The following is a 6,175-nucleotide window of genomic DNA, read 5'->3' on the forward strand; positions in this document are numbered from 1 at the left end:
GAAATGATGATGCCATCGCCTTTAGAGAGCTCTTTCCTGGAGGCAAACACTGTAACATCTAAAGGTGACAATTAATATTTACCCAGTACTTAGCATATATGGGGCATGCACTGAGTGATTTGCATGCATGACCTCATTTAAATCTCACAACCCAATGAGAAATCTATTTTTAGTCCCACTTTACAGGTGAGAAAGCTGTGGACTAGAACTGGTAAAAATCTGCCCCCAGGTTGCACAGCTGGTAATGATGGAGAATAGAACAAATGTTGTGTCTGATTCAGGAACTAGTACAGTCAACTACGGCGCTAGACCACCTCTGCTATAATGATGCTCCCTGTGAGAAATTCCACTTGCTGGTCTTATAAAGTATTTATAATACACACTGGCTTAGGTCTCTTTAACATGCTTTAGCTGTGTGCAGAAACAGTCTGAATCATTAAAAGAAGAGAGTTGCTAAGTTACTCGGAGACCTCGAGTGAGTTAAATCCAACCAGTATACAAATAACATGAAGACTTTCCGGGGGGCGGGGTGTGGGCATGGATAGTTCTGAGAAAATCCATTTCGAAATCCTCAGTGTCAGTATGTTTTCTTTCCTAAAATTGGTCTACCTGAGTAAACATCCTACACATTCTAATTTTCTACCCCATTCACAACTGCAATTCTCCAACCTTACTTCAAAGGCACCCTCTCCACCCCCGGAGTCTTACCCGGCCCCCAAGGTGAATATCTCCATCACCAAAGACTATCTACCAGGTCCCTGAAGATCCCTCCACAGTTTATCCTGTGAAGAAATGAATTTCAACCAAGAGGTTTCTGTGTTTAAAACTCATTTATCAGGACTTCCCTGGTGGCTCAGTGCTTAAGAATCCACCTGCCAACGCAGGGGACAGGGGTTCAAGCCCCGGTCCGGGAAGATCCCACATGCCGTGGAGCAACTAAGCCCGAGAGCCACAACTACTGAGCCCGCGTGCCACAACCACTGAAGCCCGCACGCCTAGAACCCATGCTCCGCAACAAGAGAAGCCACCGCAACGAGAAGCCCACACACCGCAACGAAGAGTAACCCCTGCTCGCCACAACTAGAGAAAGCCTGCGCGCAGCAACCAAGACCCAACGCAGCCAAAAGTAAATACATAAAACAAATAAACTTTAAAAATAAATAAAACTCTATCTATCTGTCGAAGGTTGTAATATATACTTACGGTATTCGATCGATTTCTAATGCTACCTCAATATGGGAGGAAAGTGTTAACCTTTAGTGCCTCACAGTTGTAGGAATTGAAAACAAATTCAATTTACATGCAGAGTTTTGTAGCAGAGAATTACATGGTAACTAGTAAGGCTTTCAAACATAAAGATATCTCATCAGGATAAAATTCTGTGGGGAGTAAGAATGGAAATACAATTTACATTCGTGGCCAATGTGGGGTGAGCGGAAAGAACGTGGGCCAAGCCTGGGACCCCAGGGGACCTTGTCTGGGGCTCATCCCTGTCAACCTTAGCCGCCAGGTGACCCAGACCCACAGGATCTGAAGAGTAGCCGGACCACCCTAAAGGCAGGAGCAACGTCATATTGGAACATGGAGACTTTGAGTAAAGGGCAATTTAAAAGAAGCGGAAATAACAACGAGTGTGCACTATTCTTCAACAATTTCAAAGGGACGTCTTTTGAAAAATAAACTGAGAAGGCCAGGTCCGGGAGAACGTGAAGAATTTCCCAGAAATGTTAAGACCAAAAGGTCACAGATGACACGGAATCTCTGTGACTCTGTTGTAGTGTATCATAGCTATCCATGTTTACAGCGAACTTGCAAAATCGTTTTACTATAATCATCTGGATACAAACTTGGGAGTCGAGTGGGTGGAGCCCCGGGGACCTTAGCTTCTCGTAGGCCTGATGAACAGGCTACACACTAGAAGCCAGGCCGGATGAGGCACCAAACCGCCTATCAGGCTGCGGCAGGAAAACCACAACCCTTAACAAAAACAAAACAAAAAAATCAATGGAAACCATCCTGTTATTTTATACTAGTTATACCATCACCTAGCTACATCTATTGTATAGTATCAGATATGTACAGTAATGATCCTCAGGTATCAACTAAATATCCAAGAGTAAGTACAACCTTCTTCTTGGATCTCTTTAATGACTTGTTTTTTAATGACTCAACTAAGTTAAAAAAAAAAAGTTCCTATAAGTGCAGAACTAGGAAATGCAGATAGGCAAAACCGAGGAGATGAAATTACCCATAAGCTCATCACTCAGAGATGACAAAAGTAGAATCTCGGGCATATTCTTTTGAAACTCTGTGTTAGAATTGGCACCTTGGGCTCTGCTCCAACCCCTGCTTTTTGCTGATAAACTCTCCAGATGCCCCCTTTTATTTTCATGGTCCTCTGCAATAATGCCCTTATGACGGGTCGTCTCTCGTGACCTTGGGGAGAGCATCGCTCCAGCTTTATAAGCGAGGCAGCAGAGGCCCGGGAAGCTCAAGGTCTCAAACCCACATCCTGTGCTCTGTCCTCTGAGCTACGAGCCTCCAAAAACGAAAGTAGCAACAGTCCTGGAAGCGGGCCGCATGTTCACTTCCAGGTGAGCTGCCAACGTGAAAACACTTTCATACATTTGATCCTAGTTAAGAAGGATCAAAGCAGAAACAGACACAGAGACATAGAGAACAGACTTGTGGTTGCCAAGGAGGAGCGAGGTTGGAGGAGGGAAAGACCGGGAGGTTGGGGTCAGCGGGTGCAAACTACTACCTATAGCGTGGATGGACAACAAGGTCCTACTGTAGAGCACAGGGAACTATATTGAATAACCTGTGATAAACCATAATGGCAAAGAATATGAAAAAGAATGTAGGTATGTGTATAAGTGAATCACTTTGCTGTACACCAGAAACTAACACAACGTTGTAAATCAACTCTACTTCAATAGCAGAAGAGGATGAGCCAGCCAAGGGTGCATTTGGTACCTGAATCTTTAAAAGCAAAGAGAGTCAGGACGCTTCATCCTTGGATGTTCAGAACAATCTTTCTGGAAAGCGCTACCTGGATTCTAACAGGCTGGACCACCGTTGCTGCATGTGTGAATACATCCATCCAGCCCCGGGGGTGGGGACTGGCAACACACAAACAAAGGCTTAACGACAAGAAGGTTAGTACTGATGAGAGGGGTGTGGTACCACGCAAGACAAATGCTGCAGCGCCCAGCAAGCAAAGGAACCGGCAGGGTCAGGAGACTAGCGTCCACACCCTCCGCCTATGCACCAGGCAGCGTCCTGGGCTCTGGGGACACAGCGCTCTGGGGACACAGCGACGGTACAGACCAGGCAGCCAGGTGCATTGAGTCAAGCCAGGCAGCTGGGAGCATAAACCCTTCTGCCCCTCCCTCGGCCGACGAGGCAAACTCTGTCCTCTCCGAGCCACAGCTTCCTCGACGACAAAGTGAAGGGAATGTCTAGTCCATTGTATGAAATCAGGCAATATGTCTAAACTACGTAGTACATAGTAGGAGAACATTTGTTGGCGGTGGATATGCTCACCTTGACTGAGAGCTGACCAGGTCCGAGGGGTTGTGCCGTCACGTCACACGCATTAGTGCATTTAACCTCGTAACTCGGAGGCATGGTAACTGGTCCAAGCACGTCAGGCACCGAGGGTAAGGTCAATATTCAAATCCAGAGGACCTGGCTTCCAGAGCTGGTGCTCAGGGATGCTCGAAGTACATTCAATGAACGGCAAATCTCTAGGGATAACAACCCGCAAAGAGCTGGCATTACCCAAGAACCTTCAAACATGAATGTAATAACTACAATTAATGAGACCAACTTGGGAATTCCCTGGTGGTCCAGTAGTTACGACTCCAAGCTTTCACTGCCGAGGGCACGGGTTCAGTCCCTGGCTGGGGAGCTAAAATCCTACAAGGCACGTGGCTCGGCCAAAAAGAAGAAAAGAAAAAAAGAGACTGATTCTATGGAACTTCTACAGAAGTAGTATTTTTTACATGGAATTAGTACAATGTGTTTTATAGAATAGATCAACAAAATAGTGATAATGCTGATATTTTATTATTATGAGTTCAATGTCTGCCTGCCAGGGTTAGCACACGGTCACCACCTGCAGGGTGCACATCCCCTGGGGGTGAGGCCAGAGGGCTGCACTCTGCCCTTCTTGTCTAAGGACCGGGCAGGAGCTGAGCTTTCCCATGGGGGACTGGAAAACCAATGCTGCAAACTGAGAGGAGCCCCATCCTCTTGCCACCTGGATCCCTCAACCCTGGGTGGCCAAGTCTTCCCACCCTGGCAGCTGCACCTGGAACAGACGCGCCCCTGCACCCCCATCCCACGGATGTAGCCTCTGCTCTCCTGGTCCCCAACCTCGGAGGGCCTTCCGCGCAGTGCGGCTGCTTCTCCATTCTCCTCTCCCGCCTCCCTCAGTGGCCCCCCCGCCACCCCACCTGCAGCTCCCTCTCCAAGTCCCCACCCCTCCCTCCTGCATCTTCAGTACATGGTCTTGCCTCCTTGCCTATGAACACAGACAGAGCCAGAACTCTCAGCTCTCGGGGCCCTACCTGCATCTCCCCACCTGCCCCCCAAGACCTCACCCTCTGCGGGCCAGGCACCACTGCACCGTGAGGACACGTGGAAGACACACTACGGGCTTGCCTCCGCCTGCCCCTCCTCTGTCCACGGTGAGGTCCTGTATCTGGCCTCAGAGCATCCCCTCCTGAATCCCCCGGGGCCTTTTTCCACGAAGCATCCCCTCAGCAGGCACTTTTGTTCCTAATGTCTCCTTTTCAACCGCCTCTCCAGCCTAAACACGGGCTGCAGAATTCTCCTTCTGTTTAGTTCCAAAGCATTCTCTTCATACACACGCTACTATATATAAGATAGATAACCAACGAGGACCTGCTGTCTAGCACAGGGAACTCTACTCAGTATTCTGTGATAACCTATACAAGAAAAGAATCTGAAAAAGAATGAATATATGTACAGGTATAACTGAATCACTGTGCCGTACACCTGAAACTAACACAGCATCGTAAATCAACTACAGTCCAAAAGAAAATTGTTTTTAATTAAATAATAAGGCGTTCTCTTAGCCCTCACTCTCCTTCTAGCAACCTTCCACATTCTCCCAACTCTCTACATTATTGAAAAAGTGAGTCTCGCCTCCCTGCAGTCTGGCCCCTACCCACAGTGCATGCTGGCAGAAGTCCACTCTGGAGAAGGTAACTCGGAGGACGCCCTGCAGCCTCATCCGACTTCATTACGACGGGGAGGCCTCTGTCTACGGTATCAGGCCCTTTTCACCACTCTCTTTTCCCTGACACTATTTTCCTTGGCTTGGCCCCTTTCAGATTCCCTCCCGGACTCTCTTCCTCCTGACCCATAAGCAGCCGTGTCCACCTGGGCACGCCTAGGTCTCCGGCTCTCACTCTGGACACACATTCCCCTTGACCTATGAACTGTCATCCCTCAGACACAGCCCCAGACTAGATTCTTCTGCCAGTCCTTTTTATAAGAGGAAAGGAAAACAATAGAGGGGACTTCCCTGGTGGTCCAGTGGTTAGGACTCGGTGCTTTTGCTGCCGGGGCTCCGGGTTCAATCCCTGGTCGGGGAACTAAGATCCTGCAGGGCCCAAGGCGCGGCCAAAAAAAAGAGAAAACAGTATAAATAGCCCAAAAGATGTTCCACAAAACGAGCACCCGTGACTCTGGTTCCCTCGGCATGTCTTTCTCTAAATGTCTCTGGAGCGTGAGTCTCATGTTTCCAGACACTCCCGCCTGGTTCCAAATGCAAGCCACGGCTTCTTCCCAGGTTCATCTCAAACTCTGGAGCAAAAGGTGTCATTGCTGGACTTGGACGTCACCCTCCAACCCAGAGCCTTCTCAAGAGTTTTCGAGTATAATATACTCAATTTCACCTCATACCTTAACTTAATCTGAAGAAGGTGGAAGGTCTAAAGTCAGCGAGACGGTGAAACTGAAATATACTCAGAATTACTCCGTGGAAAGTCCCATGCATGGTCCATAACACACAAAACACTATTCGGATACATACAATCCTATACAATAATGCATATGGAAACAGTGAGGCCCGATCTGTAAAAAAGAGCATGCAAAATACTTTACAGCTGACCGCTAGATGAGAGTCAGCTCACACTCCGAG

The 6,175-nt window shown here is 48.1% G+C and overlaps 1 non-coding gene across 1 annotated transcript; it reads left to right on the forward strand.

The window, feature by feature from the left end:
- Positions 1-5,554: 5,554 nt before the first annotated feature.
- TRNAK-UUU (transfer RNA lysine (anticodon UUU)) lies at positions 5,555-5,627 on the forward strand. The gene has a single exon. It is a non-coding gene; the product is annotated as a tRNA-Lys (tRNA).
- The last annotated feature ends 548 nt before the right edge of the window (positions 5,628-6,175 follow it).

This window comes from Phocoena phocoena, chromosome 1, assembly GCF_963924675.1.
Source record: "Phocoena phocoena chromosome 1, mPhoPho1.1, whole genome shotgun sequence".
In the NCBI taxonomy this organism is placed as follows: domain Eukaryota; kingdom Metazoa; phylum Chordata; class Mammalia; order Artiodactyla; family Phocoenidae; genus Phocoena; species Phocoena phocoena.